We start from the raw sequence: 20,086 nt of genomic DNA, 5'->3' as shown, positions 1-20,086 counted from the left end.
GGGAGTGGAGGGGGCCGATAGTCAGCAGGACGGAGTGGACTTCGAGTGAGAGTCCATGAGGCGACGACGCTCGTAGGTGGTCAATGGGAAACGAATGGACGGGCAACCGTGATGTCCAACATGCATATTAGACTGTTTCATTAAAAAGGGCCATTTTTCTTTTTTTTTAAATTTTCTTTACGAAACCTATAGTCAGATTAAGAATTATAAAGCTAAATTGCATACGGTGATATATTGCAGTTCGGTTTTGTAACCCGGCAACACATCACGCACCGTCTACACAAACGCAATTTCTCAGTTTGCCTCGGCCAGAGGCTGACATCCCCTAGACAAAAGTATGCTGGAAGATAAATGGGTCTCGATAAGGAAAGATGAAAGGGGACCCGCGTGACCGTGTACACGGAACAAAGATTCAAGTGACACAGGAGATTCTGCAGCTACTGGAAATTGAGAGTAACACGTATAACTTGCTGGATGAACCCAACCGGTCAGACAGCATCGATGGAAAGGAAGAAATTGTCAACTCCTTCGACCCTAATCCTTCCTCAGGGCTGAAAGGAACCTGAAGCGCGAGCAGTTTGGAAGATATGAGCTAAGCCATGCTTTATTCAAAGAGAGGGTAGGTGCAGGAGTGCCCCAATGCAGCGCACAGGACATTTATCAGTCTCTGCTGTGCCCATTTTATCCAAGGAGATATGTTGATTTCACGTACAGAACGTCTGCAGGTGGGATATCCGCGGGGCGCAAAGAAGGGAGGACAGCGACTGGGCTGATCGTTCAATGCTGTTCACACCGCCAGATGGGATCTCAATGGCCAGATACAATGGATGGATGGAAAAAGACCCCGATGTTAAAACGGAGTGTTGATAGGTTCTTGATCAGCAAGAACTTCAAAGGGAAGGGGGAGTGGCATTGAGATTAATCAAGCTCGATGGATTGGCGGAAATGATCTGATGGGACGAACGGCCTAATTCTATACCCATGTCTTATCGCCTGATGTGTTGGACTCCACACCCAGGGATTGCGCTATCAAGGTATTTAGAAACATCACATGCAAAGGAGATCAGGACTTATCTCGTCAGACAGCAGGCGGCGAAACCAGACTCCAAGGAGCTTCAGAAATACGTTTATTATATTTATTAATTCTCAAAGAGTTAGCTGGTATCGGGAGGTGTTATTGTTGTGTGGGTCGGAGGAACAGTGCACCGATGTTGAAAGGCAACAAGGAAATGCTGCAGCTCTTTAAAACCCTGGTTACTCAGATACCTGGAACAATAGAAAACCTGAAGCACAATGCAGGCCCTTCGACCCACAAAGCTGTGCCGAACATGTTCCTAACTCAGAACTAGCTAGGCTTACCCATAGCTCTCTATTTTTCGAAGCTCCATGTGTATTCATCTGAGAGTCTCTTAAAAGAACCTAATGTTTCCGCCTCCACCACTGCCGCCGGCAGCCCATTCCACTCACTCACCTCTTTCTACGTAAGTTGTTATGCAGTCTCATGTGCGTTACCTTGACAAAGGTCTCTTGAATATACAAGTGACCGACATCCACTGGGTTCCCTTTGTCTATCCTACCTGTTATATCCTCAAGGAATTCTGACAGATTCTCTGCCAGGAAACAATGCGATCGTTCGCCTACTTTATCCTGTGCTTCGAGGTGCCGGGAGAATTCTCCTTAATAAAGAACTCCCATATGTTTACAACTGTGGAGGTTATGCCGGCTGACACATAAATTCCTTTTATTTTTGCTTCCGTCCCGTCTTAAAGAATATTTCACAGTCCCCCGTGTACAAAGAACTGTGTATGTAATCAAAATGGCTTCTTTGGTTTGCTATAGTAGGAATGCTTTTATGTCTGATAAGTGTTTTTTTTTCTCTCGCAGTTGTTTAGCTTTTGGACTTGCTGATATGGGGATTGTATTCATTTGTTAACCAATTTTTTTTTGTCTGGTGAGGTTGGAGCTTGGGGATTTTCGCGATTTTTCCAGGGAGTCGGGAGCAAGTTACAGCTTGTGATTCAGCTGAGAGCTCAGAGAATTCGACCGTGTAGGTAGGATTTAAGCCTACCTGGTCAATTCCTGTGGAGGAGGGGGAACTGCGCAGGCGCGAGTGACGTCAGCGTCGAGCACGCACTTTAAAAGGCAGGACTTCTTTTCAGAGCGGGCAGCGGAGTCCGTGGAAGCAGAGTCCTGGGCTTTGGCTAAGTGGGCTTCGGCGTAAGGGGACTTCGGTAAGCCTGTGTGATTGCTCGCTGAGGGGAAGAAGGTAAGGTCGCTAGGTGCTTTTTAGACTTATTCTATTAATCCAGTTCAGGTATAGGGAAGACAGTCAGAGCAGTGGTGTGCTCCGTATGCAGTATGTGGGAGGTCAGGGTCAACACAGTTGTACCTGATGACCACACCTGCAAAAGGTGCGTCCAGCTGCAGCTCCTATCAGACCGAGTTAGGGAGTTGGAGCAGGAGCTGGATGAACTACGGATCATTCGGGAAGTGGAGGCAGAGATAGATAGGAGTTATCAGGAGGTAGTCACACCAAAAAACCAAGAAGTAGGCAGATGGATGACGGTCCAGAGGCAGGGGGAGCAGGCAGAGAGAGCAGAGCACCCCTGCGGCCATTCCCATTAACAATAAGTATACCGTACTGGATACTGTTGATGGGGATGTCCTACCAGGAATGAGTTGTAGTGGTCCTGCCTCCGGCACAGAGGTTGAACCCTCAACTAGAGAGGGGAGGAGGGAAGAGAAGAGAGCGATAGTTTTAGGGGACTTTATAGTTAGGGGGGCAGATAGGAGATTTTGTGGGGCAGATCGGGAGTCTCGGATGGTATGTTGCCTCCCTGGTGCCAGTGTCCGGGACAGCTCACATCGGGTGCAGGCTATTCTTGAGAGTGAGGGCATGAAACCAGATGTAGTGGTCCATGTAGGGACCAATGATGTAGGTAAGGTGAGTGAGGGGGTCCTGCTTGGAGAGTTCAGGGAGTTAGGAGTGAAGCTGAAAGGCAGGACCTCCAGGGTGACAATCTCGGGATTGCTACCTGTGCCACGTGCGAGTGAGGCGAAGAATAGAATGATTATGCACATTAATACGAGGCTGAGAGCATGGTGCAGGAAGGAAGGGTTCAGGTTTTTGGATAATTGGTCTTTGTTCCAGGGACATTGGGATCTGTTTCGAAGGGATGGTCTACATCTGAACCGGAGGGGTACTAACATTCTTGCAGGAGTATTTGCCAGTGCTGCTGGGGGGGGGGGGTAAACTAGATGTGCAGGGGGCAGGGATCCAGATCCAGAGGGTTGGTCAGAAGCTGCATGGGATTAAATGTGTGCAAGGTTTGGGTGATCTTGAGAAGGTCATCAAAATTCAGGGTGCAATTTGCCCGATGGAAGTTCAAGGAGCTGGGTTAGGTACAGTAGACAGTGTTTTAAGCAAAGAGAGGAAGAATCGGCTAAGAATTCTATATGATTGAATTCTATGGATTGAGCTGAGGAACAGTAAGGGTAAAAAGACCCTAATGGGTGTTGTGTACAGGCCCCCAAACAGTAGCGTGGATATTGGGTACAAGTTGATTAGGGAGTTAACATTGGCATGTGCTAAAGGTAATGCAGTCGTTATGGGAGATTTCAACATGCAGGTGGACTGGGAGAATCAGGTAGGTGCTGGACCCCAGGATAGGGAGTTTGTGGAGTGTCTAAGGGATGTATTTTTGGAACAGCTTGTGCTTGAGCCAACCAGGAACGAGGCTATTTTGGACTTGGTGATTTGTAATGAACAGGAATTGATAAGTGATCTTGAAGTAAAGGAGCCATTAGGAAGTAGTGATCATAACATGATAAGTTTTTATCTAAATTTGAGAGGGATAGGGGCAGATCAGAGGTGTCAGTGTTGCAATTAATTAAAGGAGACTACGGAGCCATGAGGGAAGAGCTGGCCAAAGTTAAATGGGCGGATGCCCTGGCAGGAAAGACAGTGGATCAGCAGTGGCAGATATTCTTGGGCATAATACAAAAGATGCAAATGCAGTTCATTCCAATGAGAAGGAAGGATTCAAAGAGGCGGAAGGGGGCACAGTGGTTGACAAAGGAAGTCAGAGATCGTATAGCATTAAAGAAAAAGAAGTATGACAGGGCTAAAATGAGTGGGAATACAGATGATTGGGAAAGTTTTAAGGAACAGCAGATCTTAACTAAAAAAGCAATACGGAGAGAAAAAATCAGGTATGAGCTCAGTCTAGCCAGGAATATAAAAGGGGATAGCAAAAGCTTTTTTAGCTATGTGAAGAGAAAGAAGATAGTTAAGAACAATGTTGGCCCCTTGAAGAATGAATTGGGAGAAATTGTTATGGGAAACAGGGAAATGGCAACAGAATTTAATGCATACTTTATATCTGTCTTCACCAGGGAGGACACAAGCAATCTCCCAGATGTATGGATGGGCCAGGGTCATAAGATATCAGAGGAATTGAGACAGATTGACATTAGGAAAGAAATTGTGATGAGTAGACTGGTAGGACTGAAGGCTAATAAATCCCCGGGTCCAGATGGTCTGCATCCGAGGGTTCTAAAAGAGGTGGCTCTGGAAATTGCGGATGCATTGGTAATCATTTTCCAATGTTCCTTCGATTCAGGATCAGTTCCTGAAGATTGGAGAGTGGCTAATGTTGTTCCACTTTTCAAGAAGGGAGGGAAGGAGAAAACGGAAAACTATCGCCCTGTTAGCCTAACGTCAGTCGTGGGGAAGATGCTTGAGTCCATTATTCAGGACGAAATAGTGTCACATCTAGATGGCAGAAATAGGATTAGGCCGAGCCAGCATGGATTTACCAAGGGCAAATCATGCTTGACTAATCTGTTGGAGTTTTTTGAGGGTGTAACAAGGATGTTAGACGAGGGTAAGCCAGTAGATGTTGTGTACCTAGATTTTCAGAAGGCATTCGATAAGGTGCCACATAGGAGATTGGTGAGTAAAATCAGAGCTCATGGCATTGGGGGCAGGGTTTCAACATGGATAGATAACTGGTTGGCAGATAGAAAGCAAAGGGTAGCAGTGAATGGGTGTTTCTCAGACTGGCTGCAGGTGACTAGTGGGGTACCACAGGGCTCTGTATTTGGACCACAGCTCTTTACGATTTATGTCAATGATTTAGATGAGGGCATTGAAAACTATATCAGCAAGTTTGCTGACGATACTAAACTGGGTGGCAGTGTGATATGCAAAGAGGACGTTAGGAGAATACAGGGAGACTTGGATAGGCTGAGTGAGTGGGCAGATACTTGGCAGATGTCATTCAATGTGAATAAATGTGAAGTTATCCACTTTGGAAGATGGAACAAGAGGGCAGAGTATTGTCTGAACGGTGTCGAGTTAGGTAAGGGAGAAATGCAAAGAGACCTAGGAGTCCTAGTTCACCAGTCAATGAAGGTGAATGAGCAACTGCAACAGGCAGTGAAGAGGGCAAATGGAATGTTGGCCTTTGTTACAAGGGGAATTGAATACAAGAGCAAGGATGTTCTTTTGCATTTGTACAGGGCCCTGGTGAGACCACACCTGGAATATTGTGTACAGTTTTGGTCTCCAGGTTTAAGGAAGGACATTCTGGCAATTGAGGAAGTGCAGCGTAGATTCACTAGGTTGATTCCTGGGATGGCAGGGCTGTCTTACGCAGAGAAATTGGAGAGATTGGGCTTGTACACGCTGGAATTGAGGAGATTGAGAGGGGATCTGATTGAAACGTTTAAGATAATTAAAGGATTTGATAGGATTGAGGCAGGAAATATGTTCCAGATGTTGGGAGAGTCCAGTACCAGAGGGCATGGATTGAGAATAAGAGGTCAGTTATCTAAAACAGAGTTGAGGAAGAGCTTCTTCTCGCAGAGAGTTGTGGAGGTGTGGAATGCACTGCCTCGGAAGACGGTGGAGGCCAATTCTCTGGATGCTTTCAAGAAGGAGCTGGATAGATATCTGATGGATAGGGGAATCAAGGGATATGGGGACAAGGCAGGGACTGGGTATTGATGGTGAATGATCAGCCATGATCTCAGAATGGCGGTGCAGACTCGAGGGGCCGAATGGTCTACTTCTGCACCTATTGTCTATTGTCTAAGACGCCGAGAAAGGTGGACGTGCGCTGCACTGCTTGGTTGACCACCGGGGTGGTCCCAGGTGCGAGGACGTGGAGGTCGGAGGAAAGTGACGAGGGTCGAATGGTTCGATGGTTGAGCTCTAACGATGTGCACTAAACTGACTGAACTTTGATAAGTTGGCGCCTTTTGCTTTTTCTTTTCTTTCATATATATTGTATTACCTTGTACTCTTTTAGTTTCAGTAAAATCTTTAAAGTGTATTCCGTAACGGTATCTGGTGTGAATTTGATACTGTGTGCGTGCGTGAGGCACAAACTTGATTCCCACAGCACCTGCGTGTACGGGAGGTGGGGTGGTGTGTGGCTGGATCTCCTTTTCCCCTAGACACATACCTGCCTGTTCGGTGAGTGTTACACCCGGAACCAATCCAAAAGTCGGCGATTCTTGAAGGATCACCACTGATTCCTTTGACATTCTCATCATCGAACTCTTTCGGGAGTCTGCTGTGTATCGCATCTGATCCATTTGACCAATGTATCGTCAAAACATACAATTTCCCTAACACCATCCCCTAATAATAACAACCACACTCAATTCCGTTGCTTAACAGGCTTGGCAGAACATGACCATACCATGGCAGTCAATGCTGCTCAGTAGCTATAAGACAGGTGAAATGAGATGATCCACTTTAATACAGATGCAATAGACCCTCAGTTCCAACTGTTCTTGAAGTTGCTGATAATGTGAACTGCTTGTGTTGAGATCGCAATCGATTTTTCGATTAATCTTTCATGCGTTATACTGTAATGCAATTAAAATAAGTTACATGCTTAGAATGTTTGATAAAGGACACAATTCAAGTCTTGAACCGAGTCTGAGTCTCACATGGACGCAAGCCCGCTTGTCCCATTGTCCCGCCGTGTAACTGAGCCTCACTTGTCGGCCATTGATCGAGACACCGTTACCATTTCATATCCATCTGATATGATATCATATCCAAGTCGCTGCCACAACCGCTTTCCTGGTGAGATTTTCCATTTACTTTCTGCCCTCTGAGTGCAACTGTTGCCAGTCAATATCCTGTGGAATGTCTACGTTAATCGGATACATATTTCCTTTAGTTTATATATCAGCCTATGTCTAGACTTACCAGTCTGCACAGGCAAAACTTTCACAGTGGGTTCAGTCATGAATCCTATTTTGCTATGTGGCCGCCAGAGTGTTCAGCAGTGCTACTTTCAGTGTGTGTTGAGTAATTGTCCGCGTTGATATACTCCTTAACACACAGAAGTTGATGGGAAAATTGAGCAGACCAGTCCTGATGAAGGACCTTGACCCGAAACGTCGATTGTTGACTCTTTGCCATAGATGCTGCCAGGCATGCTGAGTTCCTTCAGCTTTATCTGAGTGTGTTGCTTTGGTTTCCAGCATCTGCAGATTTCAATGCATTGCGTTTTAGCACGCCTGTGTTCACTGTGATGTTTAGAAGGAGGATAAAACTGAGACAGTTTCCCTTATTGTCCAGATGTATCCTATTGAAGGGAAAAATGTCCGTGTTGTTCTCACGTCACAGCTTTGTAATCTTTTCTTTATCTGCGCCGAGTGCAAAGTTTGTGAATGTCAAAAACTTTCTGGTTCAGAGCTCTACACACTTACAGAGCTCTCTTTATTCTGTGCATCGCAACGTCAAGACAAAGCATACTTCCTTTTGAGCTTGCAGAAATAATAATAATAATAATAATAATAATAATAATAATAATAATAATAATAATAATAATAATAATAATAATAATAATAATAATAATAATAATAATAATAATAATATCATCAATAAACGTTTTTCGATAAAACTTTCGCCCACCCTGGTCCACTCCAAGGGTTAGGACGGCTAAATGTGATTTCACCATAGGCAGATTTCTTCCCACACTGCCCCCGATCCACACGCCCTCGAAAAGTTTGGGTCATTCTTGGTGTCACTGCATATTAATGAAAAAATTGATCTTTAATGTCAAAAATATTAACTATTTGTTTAGTCACCAGCAGCTCCCTGTTCCGGAGATTTACCTCCGCTGATTATCTTCCATCAGTGAAATCAATTTCCTGATGATAAATTGCACGAGTCATCTGACAGCGTATAGCGCATGTCTTTTATGACGATGCTGTTGAGGTCCACAGCAAAACGTCCATAGAGACATAAGACATTGGAGCACAATTTGGCCATTTGACCCATCGAGTCTGCTCCGCCTTTCCACCATGGCGGATTTGATATTCATGTCCTTGATCCAAAAGGAGAATCTTATAAATTTTTAAGGCATTATTTATTTGGATACATATCTGTCCTTTTTGGATGTGTCACACGACGAATAATTGTCCTAAAGATATATATATATATATATATTCAGGTACATTTCGGCATCAGCAAACTTACAGACCATACCCTCGAATCTGATCGTGTGGAAAGAAAACCCCCTCCGGCTGCTTTCTCCACGTCGCTTTTGATATCCCGATTAAGCAAGAATCCAACAACCTCCGCCTTAAGCATAGGCAAACTATATGACCTGCATAGCATTCAAAGCTGCTCCACACTCTGGCTGCAGAAATATTTACTGTTTTCTCTTCTATATAAATATCCTTCAACGATGAAGCATTGCACTCTGGTCCCGGACTACCTTCCTAGAAGAAACACTCTCACCATTTCCATTTTATTTAGGTCTTTTATTATTCGATAGTTTAAAATTAAATCCATCCACATTATTTTAAACACAAGCGAATAAACCAGCGCCATCAAATGATCCTCAGATGTTAATCTTTTAATTCATTGTATAATTGTCGTCAATCTCTTCTGGAATCTTCGCAAGGTAAGGTCATTGTTTTTTTAAAATTCATTATTATATAGGGGGCCGAAGCTGCTCACAATACTCTGGTGCTTTCTGACCACTGACTTCTAAGGAATACACATGACATCCTTGTTTTTAAATACTGGATCGCTCGTAGTTCATGGTAACATTGCTTTGGCCTTCCGTACCACGGACTCAAGTTGCAAGTTAGCATAGAACGTAGGACGTAGAGACTTACAGTGCATTGCGGGCGTGTCGATCCACAGTGTGGTGCCGACCATGCAACCTACTCTATAGTCTTACAGAGCATTGCGGGCGTGTCGATCCACAGTGTGGTGCCGACCATGCAACCTACTCTATAGACTTACAGAGCATTGCGGGCGTGTCTATCCACAGTGTGGTGCCGACCATGCAACCTACTCTAGAAACTGCCTAGAATTCACTTCGCATTACCATTTCCTCACACTCCAGCTTTCTATTCTCCGTGTACCTATCTACGGGTCTCCTGAAAAACCGATTTGTATCCCCGTCCACCAACGTCGCTGGCAGTGAATTCCACGCACCCTACACTCTGCGTGTGAACGCCCTGCGTACCTTCTACAAGGCACATGACATCAAGGTCCCCTAGTGTTCGCGATTTCAGCCCTCGAAAACAAAACGCAAACAAACTCTGGCTATCGACTCGATAGATATCTACAATCCACATGATCAGAAATTCAGAGACAGTTAGGGAATCCTGCATGCTGAAGTTCCTTTGCATTATTATATTTTCTTTTTCTGATTTTTCCATACTCAGAAAGTAGTCCACTCCAAATTTCCTGCTATCAACGCGGCTGACCTTGTACGTCCATACTTTATATTACACCTGCCAATTCTTTGTTCATTTTCCCAGTCTGACTGATGTCTCTGCAGACAGCCTGCATTCTCAATCCTACCTGCTTATTCGCCTATCTTCGTATCGTTTGCAGCGTGGCCACAGAACGATCAATCTGTCTATCCCGATCATTGAAATATAAAGTTACGGAAGCAGCCTCAACATGGAACCCTCTGGCATGCCATCCGGAATCCCTCCCCCACCCCCACCTTTATTCCCAGGCTTTGTCTCTTGCTTGTAAGTCAAACTTCTTTGAATCCTATGGAGATTTAACACCCTCATTTTTGACGGCACGTTGTACAACATAGAGTCATACAGAATTACAGCACAGAAACAGATCCATATGACCTTATTCATGCCCAAACAACTTAAATTGCCTGCTGCCATCGAACTGCACCGGAACCAGACGCTTGATATCGATGCACCCGTCCAAAGTACTCTTAAACGTTGAAATTCACCGCTTGTACTGGCGGCTCACCTCACACACCCGAGATCCTCTGATTGAAAAATGGTACCCTCATGATCCCCTTAAAATTTTCCTATCAGGCTTAACCCACGACCTTTGTTTCCAGTGAAAAAAAGCCTGTTTGAATTTTCCTGACCTATAACCTTCATTTATTTGTATACATCAATGAAATCTCCTCTCAAGATTCTATATTTTCATGAGTACAGTCCTAACCTATTCAATCGCTCCCTATAAACCAGTTCCTCCAGACCCAGCAACAAATTTCTCCGGAACAAGTTTCTTCTGCATTGGTTCAAACTGGCATTCCACTTTGCTGTCGGTAGATGATCAAGGCAGCACACATTACTCCAAACTAGGCCTCACCAAGATAATGTCTTGTCTTAATAACACACAGAACAGTTCTGGTCTTAATACATTGAATTACGATAGCCATGTGACAAAACATTCTTTACATCCCTATCTACCTGTGACGCCACCTTCACAAGTTCACTGTATTCCCAGTCCCTTTTGTTCTCCCACACTCCTCTGTGCCCCATGCAATCATGTACCGATGACGCTTTTACAGTATTCCCAGTCAATATACGGTAATTTTAAAATCACCTGTTGTAACAACCTGAAGCTTTTTGAAACAGATTGTGATATTTTTACAAATTTATTGTTTGAAATCCTTCGGACTTTTGGGTCGTCTGTGACATAGCCATATTAACGTGGTCGAAAAATTCCCTGTTTCGCAGTTCCACCCATAACACCTCAATAATCGTTTTCTCCAGTTTGCTCTGAAGAAATTTCAGAAGATTCGTGAGACAAGATTTATCCTGAATGAAAGCATGCTGACTTTGAACTATTTTGCCATGTGCCTGCGAGAATGCTGAAGGCTCATTCTTAGTAATGCATTTCAAAGCAAAATTATCGCTGCTTATACACAATGGCGCTTGGCGCACGCATAGATTCAAAGATTACCAGCCTGGAAGAGCTGTCTTCAGGACCTGCTCGCTTTTCCTACCTGGACCAATTGCTGAATAATTTATTGTAACATAGAAATCTACTGCACATCACAGGCATTTCGGCCCACAGTACTGTTGCGACCATGGACCATACTACAGACACTGCCTAGAATTACCCTACCGCATAGCCCTCTATTTTTCTAAACTGCATGTTCCTATCTTAGAGTCTCGAAAAGGACCATATTTGTAACTACCTCCACCACCATCGCTGGCAGTGCATTTCACTCCCCCACCAGTATCTGTTTGAAAAACTTACTGCTCAAATCCTCTACTTCCAAGCTCGTTAAAACGATGTTACCTTGTTTTAGCCATTTCATCCCAAGGGGAATAAAAGGCCTCTGACTGTCGACACGATCGATGCCTCTCATCATCTTATACGCGTGCTTCAGGTCTCCTCTCATCCGTCGCTCCAAGGAGAAAAGAGCCAAGTTCACTCAACCGATTTTCATAAGGCATGCTCCCCAATCCAGGCAATGTCCTTGTAAATCTCCTTTGCACCCTCTCTATAATATGCACATCCTTTCTGTAGTGATGAGACTGCAACTGAACACAGTTCTCTAAGGTCTTATGAAGCTGTAACATTACCTCATGGCTCAATCCCACGGATGATGAAGCTCAACACACCTTACGCGTTCTTACAACATTGTCAACCTGCGCAGGTGTTTCGAGTGCCCTATAGACACGGAACCCAAGATCTGTCTGATCCTCCACACTGCCAAGTCTTATTCCATATTTTGTCTACAAATTTCACCTACGAAAATGAACTACTCCGCATTTATCTGTGTTGAACTTAATCAGCCACCTCTCAGCCCATTACTGCATCCTATTGATGTCCCGTTGTAATACCTGCCAACGCTCGAGTCTATCCACAAATTTATGCAATCAGCAAACATACTAACCCTGCCTTCTACTTCTTCATCCAGGTCCTTTATGAAATTCCCAGAACAGATCTCTATATAACATCACTGGTCACTGATCTCCCTGCAAAATACGAAACATCTACAACCAACCCTCTCCTTTTCTGGGAGCCAATTCTGGATCCACAAAATAAGGCCTCGTTGGATTCCATGCCTCCTCACGTTATGAATGAGCCTCGCATGAGGAGCCACATCAAATCCCTTACTGAAATCTATATACACTACAGTTGAAGTCAGAAGTTTACATACACCTTAGCCAAATACATTTAAGCTCAGTCTTTTTACAAATCCTGACATTTTTTGTAATTTATTTTTATTGAAGTTCGTCATCAAACAAACATTTCCATAAGATGTATTTCAGACATTGTACATATATATCATATAATCATATATGACACAAAGAATTTATCTGAGGTATACACTTATAGAAAAGAGTGGAAAAAAAAGCAAAAGGAAAAAGCTGTGTACAAGTAGGGACTGATCTTTTTTTTTACAACATATTCATTGATTTGTGAGAATAAAATCAGGCCTGCGAGACATTATATAGTTAAACCATTTTTCCCAGTATGAATCAAATTGTTCCAGCTTATGACTAACAGATGATGTTATCTTCTCCATTCTGTAAATGTCCATTGTAATTTCCATCTGAATTCTGAATTCTTTTACTGGTTTATACTCCAAGTTGACAGAACGAAGGAGCGCCTTCGTTCTGGTAGAGGTAGAGGAAGAGGGAAAAAACAGTGTGTGAAGGAAGGACTCCACTATGCGGGAGCAGTAGCGCTCGTTACAGACGGAAATAAACTCTAGATAAGGCAGTTTCATGAGATCCGTGTATTAGCGGCAACAGGTTCGCTTCAAACTTCAATTTAATCAGATCGAAAGGTGGTGGGGGGTGTGGGTGGGTGGTAGAGAAATGGATGATAGGGTCCGTTATGTCGTCGGGATCGACTGTAAACAGTTGTTGCAAACTGTAAGCTAACCCACACAGAATTCTGGAGAAATTCATCGGACCACGCAGCAGCTGTTGGAAGGAGAAGACAGTCTACGTTTCGGGTCGAGACGCTTCATCAGGACTCGGACTTTGTGTGTGCTGTTTTGCACGTTTTCTCGTGTTTGTTTTGTAAAGCTGTTCATCACATTATTTACTCACAAGTGGGAGTAGGGAGTGCAGATTAGGGAACAGGACAGCAGCTAAAACATCGTAACGTACAACATTTGTCTCTAATGTTTAATGATTGTCAAAATCCGATTTACTGGGTATTTCACAGCATTCTTTAGTTGCCCTCGGAATTTGCTCTGAGTCAGGTCGTAAATGCACATGTTGGTGCAGGAGCTGAGAACCTGTAGCATTCCCGATGTCTGTTCTGTGATGTACCGGGGATCGGTAATGGTTTCAACAAAACTCTTTGAAATCCGTTGATAGATATAAAACACCACCTGTGTTATCCACAACAATATGAAACTACCGGTTATGCTGAAGAGCAAAACGATGGATTTGTGTCGGTTCTCCATCTCCCGGTCCTTGTCATTCTCGCCACTCTTTTGTCCCCGGAGCCCCTTGCGGGCTCGACTGACCACTAGAATCCGCCTGACAGTCAGAATATTGAACAGCAAAATCAGAGAGAATGGGATACAAGGGGTTAAAATGCGGTGAAATATCTCAAATGCCGCCCACGATGGAGAGTTTTTGAAGCTGGTTGTAAGAACACAATACCAGGGAACATCATCAATTATTTCTCTAGGCTCTTTCACAAAGTATCTGTGGACACACTCCAAACAGGCCAGCACACTCACTGTCCCGATGACCATAGCCGCCGTTCTCACGGTGCAATATTTTGTTTTCAGCTTCTCACAGCAAATGACCACAAATCGATCGAAGGTGAAAGCGACAGTCAGCCAGACGGAAGTCGCAGTGCTCGCAAACACCAGCCATAAGCGGAGTCTGCACAATGGAGTGATGAACAGGAATGATCCCGGAAAATAGATACCAGCTGTCATCGTCAGCAGCGGATCCGAGATAACAACCAGGAGATCAGCCGCTGCCATTCCCACCAGGTAGCGAGTGACACATTTGGAGAGGCCGCACTTTCCCCGGGAAAGAATAGCGATCGCCATCAAGTTCACTGGAAGAGACAGGGAGCAGCAAGTTGAGAAAATACAGAGCAAACGTCAATGCATCAATTTGAGCAGATCCTGTCAAATTCACACTCTGTTGTTGCCTTTAGTGGTGGAAGGGTAGAGAGAGATCGCAGAGCAAGCGGAGAAGGAAAAGGACACAGTAAAATACAATCAATAGGATCTGACTACAGATTGCTGACTGATGACCGAAATGTGAAGTGACTGTGAAAAGCTAGAACTCGGGAACTACTTCCTCAGGGTCGATGCTGGATGGAACATTTTCTGCAGACGCCGCAACATTTATAATAAATCTGGACGCTGAGGGCGGGATTCTTCCATCCAACAATCATCAACTTCATGGGTCAGCGACAGAACAGCCGGAGAACGAAACAAAAACAGGAAACGCTGGAATCACTCATCCGGACAAAACAAAACATATGGAAAAACAATTGAAGACTCCTTTATCAAAACTGCTTTCAGAGTTGCACCTGACACGAGTGCTAAACAGCTTCTCTTTCCAAATAAGCTGCCTGGAAAGCAGTACTTCCAGAAATCCCCGTGTTTGTTTTCTATACTCCCATTTAGCACCTCACTAACTTTACAACAACTCATTGACTGATCCCAACAGACACATCGCACTCTGACAGACATTGCACCTCCCACAGAATCCATCATAGTGAAGCTGGGGAGAGGAATTCTATGCCCAGCAGTAACAGGGTAAGACGTAAACTTATGTGAATACATTTCACAGTACTAATAACTATGAGACAACACGCCGATGGCGTTAATTGGTCAGAAACAACTTCATTGTGTTATCCATCAACTACTTCACATTCAGTCTCAGCGCACACATTTATTAAATATCTACAAGGTTCATGCTGCAACATGGAACTCTTCACATTTGCTGAAGTGTCACTACCAGTCGATGGTTTCGTTGTCGCACCTACGTCAGACAATTCCTCACATACAAATGCAGACAATCAATTGTTATAATCCCTGCGGTTCAATATTTGCAAATGCATTTCACCTGCTTTAAGACCAGAATCACAGAGACCCGATTATTACATCATTGAAATGGAACAGCAGGAAGAGAGCTGCCTGACCCTTTGAATGCCACAGGTGTCGGCGGAATCGGAACACTTCTGCAGCGGTCCATCAGACCCAGATCCCAGAATCCGCAGTCCCTGTGTTTACATTCCATTCCTGAACACTTCTACAGCGGTCCATTAGACCCAGATCCCAGAACCCACAGTCCCTGTGTTTACATTCCATTCCTGAACACTTCTGCGGCGGTCCATTAGACCCAGATCCCAGAACCCACAGTCCCTGTGTTTACATTCCATTCCTGAACACTTCTACAGCGGTCCATTAGACCCAGATCCCATAATCCGCAGTCCCTGTGTTTACATTCCATTCCTGAACACTTCTACAGCGGTCCATTAGACCCAGATCCCAGGATCCACAGTCCCTGTGTTTACATTCCATTCCTGAACACTTCTACAGCGGTCCATTAGACCCAGATCCCAGAACCCACAGTCCCTGTGTTTACATTCCATTCCTGAACACTTCTGCGGCGGTCCATTAGACCCAGATCCCAGAACCCACAGTCCCTGTGTTTACATTCCATTCCTGAACACTTCTGCGGCGGTTCATTAGACCCAGATCCCAGAACCCACAGTCCCTGTGTTTACATTCCATTCCTGAACACTTCTGCGGCGGTCCATTAGACCCAGATCCCAGAACCCACAGTCCCTGTGTTTACATTCCATTCCTGAAGACGGAATATTAGGACTGGAAACGTGACAGTGGAAACCAGTGACAGAAACATTCGGGGCATTGGAATTAAGCTTCATTTTGCCACTAATAGCAGCTGACTCTGTGGCTTACCTGGAACTCCCAAGGCTGACATAAAAGGGTAGTAGACATCCTCTATCCGCCCGATGACTGGATACACCATTTCAGTGAGAATTGTGACTGCTGTTGCTCCTGAATCTGCAGCTTCGGCAGACTCTCCGATAAGATTCATTCCAAACCGCTCTGATTTATACCGAGGAACGGCCTCTGGAAATACGATTATGCCCCTGACTTACTTGCTTCACTGAGTTACTTGAACAAACAATTTAATTCTATACCATTGACTCTGATGTAAACATGGGGCCTATTGAAGGTAAACGCATCAACCATTTGGACATTACATCAGCAGAGACTCATCTGGTGGAAAAATGTCGGTGCTCTAATCTCTAATATCAAAGACTGAGTATCGCCACGGAGCGGCCACATTCACAGATTTCACGTATTTGATGCGTGGTTATTCATCGCAAAATCGAAACATAGAAAACCTACAGCACAGTACAAACCCTTCGGCCCACAAAACCGTATCGTATCCGCCTCTACCACCGTCGTCGGTGGCCCATTCCACGCATTCACCGCTTTCTGTGTAAAAAAAAAAACAAACTTACCCCTGACATCTCCTCTGCACCTACTTCCAAGCACCTTAAGACTATGCCCTCTCGTGCTAGCCATTTCAGCTCTGGGGAAAAACTTCTGAATAACCACACGTTCAATGCCTCGCATCATCTTATACCTCTCTATTAAGTCACCTCTCATCGTCCTTGGCTCCAATGAAAAAAGGCCGAGTTCACTGTATCTATTATTATCAGGCATGCTCCCCAAACCTCTCTGCACCTTTTCCATGGTTTCCACATCCTTCCTGTAGTGAGGCGACCAGAAATGAGGAGAGCACTGCAAGTGGTGTCTGACCAGGGTCCGATATAGCTGCAACAATACCTCTCGACTCCTAAACTCAAGCCCACGATTGATGAAGGCCAATGCGTTTCTCAGCCCAATTTTGCAACCTTTAAGTATCCCGTTGTAACCACTGGCAGCACTCCACACTATCCACAACACCTTTGTGTCATCAGCAAATTTACAAACCCATTCCCACACTCTTCACCCAAGTCGATTAGAGAAATCACAAAGAATAGGGGTCCCAGCACATATCCCTGAGGCACACCACGGGTCGCCGACCTCCATGCAGAATATGACCCGTCTTTGCTTTCTGTGGGCAAGCCAGTTATGGATCCACAAAGCAATGTCCCCTTGGATCCCATGACTCTTTACTTTCTCAATAAGCCCTGCATGGGGTTCCTTGTCAAATGCCTTGCTGAAATCCTTATACACTACATCTACTGCTCTACCTTCACCAATGTGTTTAGTCAAATCCTTACAAAAAACATTCAGGCTCGTAAGGCACGACCTGCCTTTCACAAAGCCATGCTGACTATTCCTAATCATATTATGATGCTCGAGATGTTCATATATCCTACCTATCCGGACCTTCTCGGTCAACTTAGCAAACACTACTGTAAGACTCACTTCTGTATAATTTCCTGGACTATTTCTCCTCCCTTTTTTGAATAACGGAACAACATCCGCAATCTTCCAGTCCTCCGCAACCTCTCCCATCCTCATTGATGAATCAAAGATCATTGCCGTGGCTCAGCAATCTCCTCCCTTGCCACTCACAGCAGCCTGGGTACATCTCGTCCGGTCCCGGTTTCTTATCAAACTTAATACTTTCCAAAAGCTCCAACACATCCTCTTTCTTAATAACTTTTCGTATGTATTCATCTGTAAGGAGTTCACCAATACCGTTTCATCCCAAATTTCTGTCCTTGCGGTTTACCAAATTGAACACTCCTTCAGCGCTTCAGTTTCCTCCTGGCCACAAGCATAGACAGACAGACAGACAGACAGACAGACAGAAACAAACACACACACACACACACACACACACACGCGCAGTCAATTTTCTGGATGCGATCCGAGACATTCCGTGCCCTGGCATCTGGGAGGTAACACACCATGCGAGTAACTCTAACAGGCTCACATGATCGCATGTCTGTTCTCCTGACTATGGAATCCCCCATTATTACCGCATTCCTCTTCTCCCTCCTTCCCTCCTGCACAACAGCACCAGGCTCAGTGCCAGAGACCCGGTCACCGTGGCCGTCCACTGTCAGGTCATTCACCACAAAGCATCCAGAGCGATATACTTGTTGCTGAGGGGGGAAGCCACAGGGGTGCTCTCCACTATCAGGGCATTTCGCTTCCCTCTTCTGAGAGTCACCCAGTTTTCTGAGCCCTGTAGCCGAGGGATGACTACCTCCCTGTAGCTGCTGTCCATCACATCTTCACTTTCCCTAATAAGCAGTCGGTCATCAAGCTGCAGCTCCAGATCCCTAACACGGTCTCCGAGGAGCTACATCTCGGTGCACCCGTCGCAGATGTGGCCATCAGGAAGGCTGGAGGTCTCCCAGGATTTCCACATCTGACACCCTGAAGAAAGCACTGACCCTGCAGACATGCGACCTACTTCTCCAGGAATGAAACAAGGAAAAATAAGTCTACTGAACTACTTACATAACCAAACACACGAACGTTTGACACCGTTTGCTCGTACCGTTAGCTCTGTGAGCCCTGTTGTTCCTCCGTCTGTCTGGGCCGATTCGCCAAGGGGGAAGAAGAGTTGATCCCTCGCTCTCGCTTATTCCCGTTACCGCCTAAGCCCGTTAAGCCAAATCCCTACACTCCGCTGCCCGCTCCGACCGCTGCCTGCTGTATAGGGTGGTCTTCTTTTTAAACTCTCCGTGCTGTCCTGTTTACGTCACGCGCCTGCGCAGTCTCGCCGTTCTTGTACTCAAAGAAGTGCAAGGATATCTACCTAGGCCGGGGGTCGGCAACCTGCGGCTCCCGAGCCATTTGTGGCTCTTTCACCTCTGTGCTGCGGCTCCCTGTGGCTTTGGGAAATAATTGGTCAGTATTTAATTAAAATGTATTTTATGTTAGTTTGTTAGCTTTTGAAATGTAATTCTAAATTTGAAGATTATGGTGATCTTGTACAATCTAAATGTGGCGACACATTTCCTGGCACATCCGAAACGGCTCACAATTAGCCAGCATTCCGGCTAGGGGAGATAGCCTACGGGGGTTTGTGAGTACGCGTCTTTTGCAGCATCTGCGTCCATGGGGGCTGGGTTGAGGAACTAAAAGCAAGGCTGTTTAGTTCGAATAAAGTTATTCGACTGCAGTTTACTGACTGCGTGAGCACACCGCTACAACGTGTTTTTATCGCTATTAATATACGTCACCACTGCCAATACCTGACACCCGCCAGTGCGCGATTTCTTTAATTTTTCGATCCAAGGTAAGCCAACTATGGAGAATTCTAAAAAAAGAAAAGTGACTGAAGAAAACAGAACGTTTAATGATACGTGGACAGATTCATTTGCTTTCACTGTTGACGAGACTGGTTTACCGGTATGCTTAATATGCAATGAGAAACTAGCAAACAACAAAAAGTCAAATGTCGCAAGGCATTTCCAGAATAAACACGCAGCCTTTGCTCAAAAATATCCGGATGGAGATGAGAGAAAAAAAGCCGTTTCGGAACTGATGCGGAAGGTTGATCTGAGCAAAAATCATTTCCAGAAATGGATGAAGTCTGGAAAATCAACGACATACGCCAGTTATATTGCCGCTCAGGAAATAGTCAGGCACGGGAAGCAGTTTACAGATGTTGAATATATAAAAGAATCTTTCATTAAGATTTCAGAACATCTATTCACGGACTTTAAAAACAAGAGTGAAATTGTGCAGAAAATCAGGGATATGCCCCTCTCTGCAAAGACTGTCAAAGACAGAACCATAAAAATGGCAGAAGACATCACAAGACAGCAAATTAAAGACATCAATTCAGCTGTGGCCTACTCGATTGCCTGTGACGAGTCTCA

Source organism: Hypanus sabinus, unplaced genomic scaffold (assembly GCF_030144855.1).
Source record: "Hypanus sabinus isolate sHypSab1 unplaced genomic scaffold, sHypSab1.hap1 scaffold_275, whole genome shotgun sequence".
NCBI classification, from domain to species: Eukaryota; Metazoa; Chordata; class Chondrichthyes; order Myliobatiformes; family Dasyatidae; genus Hypanus; species Hypanus sabinus.
The sequence above is the reverse complement of the archived record's forward strand: the minus strand, read 5'-3'. Positions refer to the sequence as shown.